Source organism: Alexandromys fortis, unplaced genomic scaffold (assembly GCF_014885135.2).
Source record: "Alexandromys fortis isolate MF-2015 unplaced genomic scaffold, M_Fortis_MF-2015_v1.1 scaffold_214, whole genome shotgun sequence".
NCBI lineage: Eukaryota > Metazoa > Chordata > Mammalia > Rodentia > Cricetidae > Alexandromys > Alexandromys fortis.
Genome location: NW_026068100.1, coordinates 1972901 through 1985052, shown reverse-complemented (window position 1 = coordinate 1985052; position 12152 = coordinate 1972901).

Here is a 12152-nt window from a genome sequence, read left to right as displayed (position 1 = left end):
GAGACTCTCACTCAAGTCTCAGGATAACATGAACCCCCAGGAACTCACTAGAGACTGTCCTTGATGCAATCATATGAGGTTTATTGACAGGACAGGAACCAGTGCCCAGGGGCCAAAAATCATTTCCCATGCAGGGGTAGAGAGTTCAACCCCAGTAGCTGGGAGAAGGGGTATTTAAGGGAAGAAACCATAAAATTCCAAAAATACCAGTGATCATTGAAAATTTCCAAAAATACCAGTGATAATCACAAGGGGGTAACTCTCTGTTTCTCGCGATTATTCTCAAGATTACAATCTAACTTCATCTTCAGCTAGTTCCTGAAACAGAGTCACTGAAATGGCTAATCTAGATTTTTGATTCTTTTCTCCCTGCTTAGAGTTTTGGCTCTATTTTTCCTGCTAGATTTTCGGCTCTATTTTTTTTTTTTCTGCTAGAGAGGTCTGGATTTATCCAGGTGTTTCATGCCCATGAGTGGGAGGGAACACAGAGAAAGCCTGGCCAAGTCACACACAAATGTTATGATTTATGGCATGAGTAAATGTTAGTGGATTCCATGGCAGACAGATAGGCCATGCAGAGAGAACTTGGATATGGAGAGTTTATTTAGTGGGTATTGGGAGGGTTTAAGGGTAAGGGGCATGGAGGGGAGAGATAGAGATAGATAGATAGAGAAAGGGGGTGGGTCCCAGGAGGGTTTGCCTCAGAGAAAGAGACTGGGAGTGGTTAGAGCTTGTTTCTTAAAGGGACAGAGTACCCAGGTGACAGGGCAGGCCAGCATAAAGATCATAATTATAATCCCCTGTAAACAAAATGAAAACAGGATCACATACTTCCTATACACAATGGCACATATTCATTCTAAAAGGAAGGAAAGGGAGCATAGTGAGGAAGTACTGGACCAAAGCAAAACTGAAAACCAGTTGGGAAACTCCACATTCTACATCTCCATCTCCTTTTAACTCTGGTGACTGCAACACACTTCTTTCTCCTGGGCTGGTTCCACTCTCTGTTAGTAGCTCTCCTCAGCAGGCATCACAGCTCTGCATCCCTGGCATTTTTGGGTCTCCAAGGCAATCTAGGCTTTACCTTCACAGCTTCGCACAATGACCTCTCTAGGCCCCCATGCAGGGACACCCAGGCACATGCTGGGCCTCAGTACCTTTCTTTAACTGTGAAGACAGATTCCATAGCTTCTTTCTTATGTCCTTTGGCTCTAAATGCAGAACTCTGTGGCCTAAGGTGCCAAGTTCTGCTATTGCTGGGGCTGAAGCATGGTCCCCTCATTTATTACATTGCACTAACTTTCTTTTTTCAATGGTTTCCTCAACTTTCTAAGCTTAGCTATCCTGACATTTGCTCTGTAGACCAGGCTGGCCTTGAACTCAAAGATTCACCAGACTCTACCTTCTAAGTGCTGGGATTAAAGGTGTGGGCCACCACACCCAGCCCTAAGCTTCTCTTTAATTCCTTTTTACAATAATGGAAGCTTAGTTGAATGAGGCCTTGCTCTGAGATTACCACTCCCTTTATTCCACTTAGCGTCAAGCTTTTCCAAATGTTTACCCTTCCAGGTGCCCCTTTTCTCCTCAACTTATACATTTTGTATTTTTATATACTCAGCTTGCTCCTTTTTGCTATAGATCTGCATAGACATGGCTGCTAACATAACTGTATGACATAGTCCACACTAGGCTGTTTTGAAATCTCAACTACAAATGCAATTAATCTAAAACTCTTCAGTTTAGCCTGAGGCAGATTTTGGACAAAGGCAGAAAAAAGCGATATTATTTACAAAAATAAAAAACAAGAACTCTATGCCACATAAAAATTTGTCCTCTGAAACCCCTTGAACCAGGTGCCCACAGTTCAAATCAGCCCCACTATCACTGTCTTCCATGTTCCTACTAGGATGGTCCATTAAGCTGCTCTTAAGGTATCCAACCACTTTCCTAGTTCAAAGTCACAAAGTGTTCACGTTCCTCCAAATGAAAGCATGGTCTGGCCTATCACAATACCTCAATCCTTGGTACCAACTTTTATCTTAGTTAGGGGTTAATGCTGGGAAGAGATACCATCACCATGGCAACTCTTATAAGGGAAAACATTTAATTTCGAACTGGTTCTCAGCTTAGAAGTATAGTCCACTGTTGTCATATGGGGGAAACATAGTGGCCTGTAGGCAGAAATGGAGCTAGAGAGGTAACTGACAGTTCTACATCTGGATCCACAGGCATCAGGAAGAAAGAATGATGCTTCTGAAAATGCGAAGTCCTTCCCAGTGACACACTTCCAAAAGGTCACACCTGCTTCAACATGCTTCAACAGGTCCTAATAGTGTTACTCCCTGTGGGCATTATAGAGGCCATTTTCACTCAAACCGCCATCCATCACTAAACCAGTGCCACGCACCCAGAGCAAGCTAGAAACCAGCGGCAACACTTCAACAAAGAAAGTCATCACCAGTTAGTAGTCTTCTGTTTTAACTTTTATCTTTAATATCAACTCTACTTAAAAATTTGTGATTTACAAACATAAGTTATAAAATATTAGTGAGGAATAAATACTAAGTGTAGTGGAGATATGGGAAACTAACAAGGAAACTCACTTTTCTCCCAGTCAAAAAATTTTAAATGTCAGTGCTTCTCACTGTCATTCACATAATGATAACTTGCTCATGGTAGGCAGCATGACAGCAGGCAGGTAGTCATGGCCCTGGAGTAGAAGCTGAGAGCTTACATCTGATCCATAAGCAGGAGGTAGACAACCAGACTGGACTTGGCATGGGCTTTTGAAACCTCAAACTCATACCCAGTGACATACCTCATTCAATAAGGCCACACTCTTCCTAATCCTTCCCAAACACTTCTACCATTTACAGATATGAGCCTATGGTGGGCCTTTCTCATTCAAACTACCATACCCAAGTCTAGAGGTTTCACTGAAAACAATACTAGCAACTGGGCTAGCGACCATTCTTGTGATCCTTTGGCAAGAAGGTGACTACTTTTTGCCCTGGTCCCAAGCATCTACCTGAGGCTAAATTGAAAGTTCTGGATTAATTTTGTTGGCAAATGGAATTTCAAGATAATCAAATATTGACTCTGTCCCAGGGTTATTAGTAATTGTCCTCATGAAGGTCTACAATGAAAAGGAACAAGTGGGACAAAAAGAAATACAAAATGTACAGTTTGAAGTGAAAAAGAGAATTGGGAGATTTAATGTCAAAGCCAAGACTTGAGTTGAAAGACATAAGGAAGGTCTGATGTGAAATGCAAAAGGTCCTCAGGGCAAGACCCCACCCAGCCAACCTTCCAGGTAGTGAAAAGGAAATGCCTAAGGAATTCTATGCTGCTCAACTATGTTCATAGCAGCATTGTTTGTAATAGCCAGAACCTGGAAACAAGGTAGATGCCCTTCAATGGAAGAATGGATGAACAAAGTATGGAATATATACATATTAGAGTACTACTCAGCAGTAAAAAACAAGGACTTCTTGAAGTTTGCATTCAAATGGATGGAAATAGAAAACACTACCCTGAGTGAGGCAAGCCAAACCCAAAAAGAGGAACATGGGATGTACTCACTCATATTTGGTTTCTAGCCATAAATAAAGGACATTGAGCCTATAATTCGGGTTCTTAGAGAAGCTAAATAAGAAGGTGAACCCAAAGAAAAACATATAGGCATCCTCCTGGATATTAACCTTCATCAGGCGATGAAAGGAGACAGAGACAGAGACACACATTGGAGCACCGGACTGAAATCTCAAGGTCCAAATCAGGAGCAGAAGGAGAGAGAGCACGAGCAAGGAACTCAGGACCGCGAGGGGTGCAACCACACACTGAGACATTGGGGATGTTCTATCGGGAACCCACCAAGGCCAGCTGGACTGGGTCTGAAAAAGCATGGGATAAAACTGGACTTACTGAATAAATAAATAAAAAGAAATAAAATAAAAGAATAGTGACAAAAGACAGTATAGGCAAAGGTGATTAAGGAGGGGGCAGGCTCCATCCTAAGCAGGCAGTGAAACTTAGCAGTGCTGTCTTTAGAGCAGTGCTTCTCAACCTGTGGGTCATGACCCATTTGGATATCTGATATTTACTTTATGATTCATAACTGTAGTTTTGCTACAGTTATGAAGTAGCAACAAAATAATTTTATGGTTGGGGTCACCACAACATGAGGAACTGTATTTAAGTGTCACAGCATTAGGAGGGTTGAGAACCACTGTCTTAGAATCATGAAATACAAACAAGGAAAGAGGCTGTGGAATCTGCTTCCACAGTTAAGGAAAGCTGCCGAGGCCAGGCATGTGGCAGGGGAGTCACTGAGAGGCAGTTGCATGAAGTTGTGAAAGTGAGGCCTGGATTGGAGACCCCAAGATATTAGTGGTGCCATTGCCATGGGATATCTGCCAAAGAGATGAAAAGTGTATTGTAGTTATCAAAGCTGCAAGCCTGAGCCACCTACGCTCTTTTATATCAGACATGGAGCTATAGAATTCAGTTTCCCCTGTTGATCTTGGTTTGATCCAGTATTTTTCCATTATATTCCTTTTCTTCATTTTGGAATGGTAGTATATATTCTGTGCTGTTGTATATTGGAAAAATGTAATTTGTTTTTTGATTTTATAGGGACTTACAATTAAAAGATTGCATTGAGTCTTAGAAGAAACATTGGACCTTGGAATTTTAAAATTTCTTGAGTCTGTGAAAGAGGACCTCTGAAATGTTGGACTAAATGTAATTTGTGTTGTGACAGGGCCACAAGCCTTTGGAATCAGGGAGTATAATGTAATGGTTTGCATGAGAATGCCCCCAAAGGTTCAAACATTTGAATACTTTGTCGTCACTTGGTGAAACTGCTTGGGAAGATTTAGGAGTGGTCTTACTGGAGGATATGTGTCACTGGGCTCAGGCATTGCAGTTTCAAAAGGCTACTTCATGCCTTGCCAGCTCTGACTGTTTCATTGCTGTGTCTCAAGTTGTAAGCTCCCAGCTACTGCTGTGGCACTGTACCATGTCTGCCTGCTGCCACATTCCCATGCTCACCATTATGACGGGCACAGACTATGACCATCTTAACCTGTGAAACCCAAATAAATTCTTTCTTCTATGACTGCCTTGGTCATGGTATCTTATCACATCAACTGAAAAATAACCAAAACCGTCCCTTTCTTATCATATGGAATAGTTTATCTAGTGCTTTTCTGGTCTGCTTTTATTGAAAATAGATTCTTCTCTCATATAGTACATCTTCTTACTCCACCTGTCAGCTCCCTTCTCCAAACTCCCTGCTCTCCCCGATCAACTCCTCTGTTTCTTCTTCAGAAGAGAGCAGGCCTCCAAGAGACCCTGCTACTCCTTACTATTTGCTACCGATTTCTTGAGGTTGTTTATTGGCTGTTGGTTAAATTTGTTAGGTTGTGTGTGTCCCCAAGTTTCTTTTTCAGTTGTTTTTGGAGTTTTCATTTCTTGGCATATGATTTTTAAAAAATATTTCCTACTGATCTTTTCACTAGCATATCCTTCAATACCTCCTCTTTTATCTCTCATCTTATTAATTTATATCTCTTTATTTTGGTAAGTTTAGCTATAATTTATCAATTATGTTGATCTTTCCAAAGAATTAATCTTTGATTTTATTACCATGTTGCAAATTGTAGCCATTATTTATTAGATTTACTTCTGCTTTGACATCTGTTTTTTTTTTTCTTTGATTTTGGATTGTGTTTGTTCTTGTTTTTCTAAAGCTTTGAGATGGGCTACTGGGCTATGCATGTTTGAGACTTTTATTTTTGTGTGGACACTTTATTGCTAAATGCTGCCTCTTAGCATTGCTTTCTCTATAGTCACAGGTTATTCTGTACTGTGTTTTCATTTTCATTTAATCCTAGAAACTTGAATCATTCAGTGACCTACAGGTTGTTCACTGGTATGTGGGTGATGTATGTGTATTTACTATAATATATATATATATTAAATAGAGTGTTACAAAATTAGTAGGAAGTTTGGAGTTTGCAGTATTAATTATTCTTCCTCCTAGTTTCTCTTCTTCTCCTCTTCTTCCTCTTCCAGCCCTCTCTCCTCTTCAGGGTGAATCTATCACCACATTCACACTAGACAAATACTCTACAACTGAATCAAATCCTAAATCTCTACAAGATTAATTTTTTACTAACTATAAAAATTTGCCTACTAGTCATATAAGAATGGAGAAATCAAATTCTGGCTGTTATCTTTTTGAGGCTCAGAACCTGAGAAATTTATAAGACTTGAGGAAAATACCTAAACATTGGTGAGTAACAAAAAAGAATGTTCAATGTCCTCTAAAAAGCTAGAAAATGGCTCCACAGGCTGAAACCCTTGCTGCACAGGTATAGGCTGAGTTTAAAAATTCAACACCAATGTACAAAGCATGTCTGGTCTTAGGAAGATCACCAGGGCTTGCTACCCACCAAGCCTAGATCCAGTGAAAGATTCTGCCTAAGGGAATGAGGTGGCAGATGATGAAACAGAACTACTCATCTATCTGACATACATAACTGGGCGCATTCATTCATAGGGACATGCACTTGTACCACACAATGCACCACACACACACACACACACACACACACACACACACACACTGTAGGCCTACATTTCTTTATGGTATGGCAGCCAGGCTCTAAAGCCATAGGCAACACCTGAAGTAGTCACGTAACCTTCCAGACAGGCTGTCTAACAAAAGGTCAAGATGTTGCTCTGCTCCTTTCTCTATAATTTGGAGGATGCCTGAAAAGAGATGCTAATTCAGCCTATGTGACAAAGCTAACATACTGACCAGGAAGATGTGACAGAGGAGACACAGGTAGATGTGGACATGACTAAAAGTCATTCACCTGGTTCCCTAGGAAAGAGAATGCTAATGAATTTCCTCCTTAGTTTATGTTTTGATATATAAGGCTGTTTAAAGAATAAAGTGAGGAATTCCTCAGGATCAGAATTCAGGATTTCATGAGGGATCACAGAGAGTCTCCCTTCCAACAAAGCCATGTGAGTTGTGTCTTTATTCACGCCTCCACACCGGTCCAGAGAGAATTTATGTTGGAGTCTGGTCAAGAAAAATAACTTACGGTCCAGACTAGCACCAGACCCCGACAACACTCTCACATACATACACATACTTATACACATAAAAAATATCCACTACATATTTTTCTTTTCCACTTTAAAATTTGTTAATTACTTATTAATTAAGAAAACCTATTTTTAAAAAATTCCCATTTCCTTCCCCCTCCTCTCACATATCGCCCCCCCACTCCCTTCCCCCTCTCCCCCTCCCCCCCCACTCCATTCCCCCTCCCTCTCGAGAATGAAGAGCAGTCCAGATTCCCTGCCCTGCGGGCAGTCCAAGGTCCTCCCACTTCTATCCAGGACCAGGAAGGTGAGCATCCAAACAGGCTAGGCTCCCACAAAGCCAGTTCATGTATTAGGATCGAAACCTAGTGCCATTGTCCTTGGCTTCTCATCAGCCTTCATTGTCTGACACGTTCAGAAAATCCGGTTTCATCCCATGCTTATTCAGTCCCAGTCCTGCTGGCCTTGGTGAGCTCCCAATAGATCAGATCCACTGTCACAGTGGGTGGGTACACCCCTCGTGGTCCTGACTTCCTTGCTCATGTTCTCCCTCCTTCTGCTCCTCATTTGAATCTTAAGAGCTCAGTCCGGTGCTCCAATTTGGGTCTCTGTCTCTATCTCGATCCATCGCCAGATGAAGGTTCTAAGGTGATATGCAAGATATTTGTCAGTATGGCTATAGGATAGGGTCATTTCAGGTTCCCTCTCCTCAGTTGCTCAAGGTACTAACTGGGGACATCTCCCTGGACACCTGCGAGCCTCTCTAGAGTCCAGTCTCTTGCCAACCCTCAGATGCCTCCCTTAATTAGGCTATATATTTCTCTGCTCCCGTGTCCACCCTTCCTTTGTCCCAATCACTAAAAAAAATAAAATAAAATAAACAAAAAAGTCTGATAACATATCATAAAATTTAATTCATATTCCAGATAGTGAGTGAAAACGAGATTATATATACAAAGCAAAATAAACATGACAATATACATGGTTCATCTACGCTTTCTTCATTTAGCCACCAATATCTTTCTCCCAATGTAAACTGTATTTATTAAATGTATATTAAATTTGGCAAAAAGGCATACTATATAACCCTATTCTGATAACATTGTACTAATTTGTTTTCAGTCACTTCAAACTTCTGAATGTTTCCAATCTCACACATGTATACATACTCAGATAAGTGCTTTTTTCATGTAAACTCTACACCGGTAGAAGTCATCATTGCAATTTTGAGACTATCATGCACATTGATTTCTGCTGGATGATTTTATGGGAAATTTTCTCTTTCTAATTGTTTTGCAATCACAGCATTAGATATCTCTCATGTTTTTAAGGTCTTATCACATTTCTTTGCAAAATAAAACAATTAAATTCATTATTTAAAAAAAGGAAACCTATTTCTTAGCCCACATATTCATGTTTTAAAGCTCAAGAACACAGATCAGAGACAAACCTCTATAAATCTTAGTTTAAGAAAATCCCAAGTCATTTTATATTCTGGAAGATTCTAGCCTTGACCTCCATAAAACCTTGGTTGGATCATAATATCTGTAAAAATGTACTTGTGGAGTTTTTCTTGATTCACCCATGAAGGGAATGAATGTATCAACCATTTAAAATCCCAGGCGCTTTGGCCGGAACTCAAATCAAAGGTTTTTCTCCAAGTACTAGAGACCATGGTAGTTGTTTTCAACTCAAGATTCTGCTTGATTAGTTTTCCAGTCTCTTTGCTTGGCATCAAAACCAAGACATTTCATTCTACCTAACTTCTAATTAGTAGTCTGGCATGGGAAGTCTTTCTCTATATGTGTTGCCACCACAGGGAACAGATGAGCCAGAATGGAACCTTGGCGGTAAGCCACAGCTGTGTGGTGGATACACAGATTAATAGAAATAGATTAAGTTAAGATATAAGACTTAGCCAATAAAAAGCTAAACTTAATAGGCCAAGCAGTGATTTAAAAGACAGCAGAATATGGCATTTAAAATTTTAAGAATTTAGGATTTTCATGACAGTGAGACACATCTGCACCTGGCACCACCAAGCCACGTCAAGAGGATGATGGGCACCGAAGAGGCTCCTTATGATGTTGGTTAGCCAGCTAAGAAACTGCTCTTGCCTGGATTGCTTGATACTAAGCTATATGAACTGGACATGTAGGACCCACAGAGAAATGACTGTTGAACTTACCTAAAGGTGAGATGGTCCTTTGGGAATCCTGCTACATGAAAGAGTCTGCCAGACATTCTTCAGGACACAGAAAAAAAAAGCAATCTATGGACTTTGTCATTACAAGACAGAACAAATCTTCAAATTTCCTGCTTCATGGAAAAGTCTTCTGGATACTGTGTAGGCTGTGTAGAAGATAACTCAATTTGTGAAATAACCAGGCTAGCTTAAAGGATAAACAATTATATTTTTATTTATTATAAGGGGAAACTCACGCCACAGGAAAAGAAAGTTCAGGCTCTGTTAGGTCGAGGCAGAACCACACAGAGGGAGGGCACCTTGTCTGTGCAAATGTTTTTCTCTCTGGGTCTCAGAAATCCATGCCTCATCCTTGGATACACCTCTTGAAGATAACTGGCTAACAAGATTTTGCCATCATCTCCCCCTTTTGTCTAAACAAGAGCAATCTAAACCCAATACAAAACTATATACAATAGGAACAGATAACAAGTATAAAATTACAAGCAACATAAGCAATATTAAGCAAGAAACACATGATGAGTGTTTTAATAAACATTATACTTTAAGGAGTCTAAATGCTACATCGAAAATAAGCTTGGCTAAATCATGAGAGGAAGGTAGCTACAACTATCTAATCCTCAAACCCATTCAAAGCCTGAGAAGGAAAATAATATTACTTGAGTAGGCAGGAAGGGCAATCAAGCAGCTTCCAAAGCAGGCAATATATGACAGAGACAATTGGCTACCTGAACAATCACCCAAAGTCTCATCTGCAACATTTAAGCAACCAGCTTTGGCTAAGGCCTAGCATAACTGACAGATCACTTTTAGAGGTAGGAAATTTTTGAGAAATGTCTTACCCTGTCTTGGCAAGGTTTAGCTGTCCTTTACCTTGTGTCCTGCTTATCTAGACTTTGTCAATGGTCAAGGCATGGGCAGTTCCTTGCCCAAAGGCCAATTATTCCAAGAAGAAAACAAACTCTGCCTGGAGTGTCTTTGGTGCTCAACATTATCTCAGGAATAGATTGGTGCTGTCAGGAGCAATCATGTCTCATGTCATCAGAACTCTAAATTATTTAAATGCCATGTTCTTTTTTGGGGGTGGGGGGTTCAAGACATAAATGCCATGTTCTACAGATCCTTGAAATGGTTGAAGATTACCTATTTGGGCAGAATATAATGTCTATATATCCTAATCTATGAACCTAATCAATCTGACTCTGTATAACAAACGTGAACAACTATTGACCTATAATTTAATACCTACATAACTTAAAGGCTAAAACTTTATGTCAGAGTATTAAATAATCTGTAAACAAATGTGGAGCAAATGAGGACAATGACCTCAGAAAGTCAACAATGTATAAGTATCTGGATCAGAGATAAGAATAATATATAATGCAATATGAAGATATATACAGAAAGTTGAATCAATATACAAAATGTCCTAAGCATGCATATATACAATCTGACAGAATAACTTTGCGTAGCTGTACAAATAATGTAAACAAAAATAACAAATATAATTTTAACTTGTATCAATATACGAAAACCATACTAATATAAATTATTTATAAATAATAGCTCACAATTATTCACTCTATTACTTATTATTATTATCATTATTATTATTATTATCCCCCTTTCTTTGAACCCACATAGTTTCCAACTCTCTACCTGATGTAAGTAACAATCACCAATCCCTAAACAGTGTTCTCAACTCTGAGGACAAACTTTTTTGGGAGAGGGGTTGTCCTCTAGAATTGCTTTTCACTGTCATGGTGGTGATGTTTTCTTTATGGGATCCTGCAAAAGTAAAGAGATGGTTAAGTTTCAAGATTACTGTCTAGTATAGATGCAAGCGATTTTATGAGCAGTTGATAGTTTTTTTTTTCACCCAATGTTCTTATTTGGAGTTCTGGCCAGAACATCATGTGAACATCTCAGCAGCTGGTACCCCAAAACCAGTTTTATAGAAGCACTAACAGCATCATAATGTCATCTCAGCCAGGTGGGAGTTGTTGCTGTGGAGCCCTATCTTCTTCCTGGAAACTTCAAAGATTACTGCAGGAAAAGAATCAGTAGGAAAGTCTATTTTTCATTGCGGAAAACTAAAACATCCTTTATATAAATATCTAGTTGCTCTTGTACCAGCTGTTCTAAAGCCTGCAGTTTTTCTTCAGTTAGAGGCCACTATTTAACCCATATTGGTTTCTAAGTTAACCATTTTAAAGGCAGAGCCGTTAGTACCTATGAAGGTTTGTCAATTGCTTTGTGTTCTTGTACAGCCCGAAAGTCCAGTGAATTTTGTCTATAATATCTTCTAATATTTTCCCCAGAAACATAGGTTTTGGGGGCTTCAGGAATGTTAACCTGGGTATTCCATTGTTGTAATAGGTCATGACCGCACAAATTAACTGCAATATTAGCTACATATGGCCTCAGTCTTCCTCTCTGCCCCTCTGGCCTTAGGCATTCAACCCATTTTGTACTTTGTTTCACTTGAGATAAAGTTCCAATTCCTAAGAACTGAACATCTAACTCTTGAAGAGGCCAATTTGGATGCCAAGATTTTGGAGTAAGGATACTTGTATCTCCTCCCATGTCTAGTAAGCCTTCAATAAAATGCCATTTGTATACACTTTTAACGTTAGTCTTTGATCATTTGTAGAATTCGGCCAGAATATACATTTCCCATGCCCTATTGGAGTGTTTGATTCATTCTCCACATCTATTTCATTATTTAGACCAGTATGTTTTTTTTACAGTGGGCACTGGATTTTTTAATTTTCCTGGTGAGACATGTTTTCCACAGTAACTGGGAATGACTGGATCATGT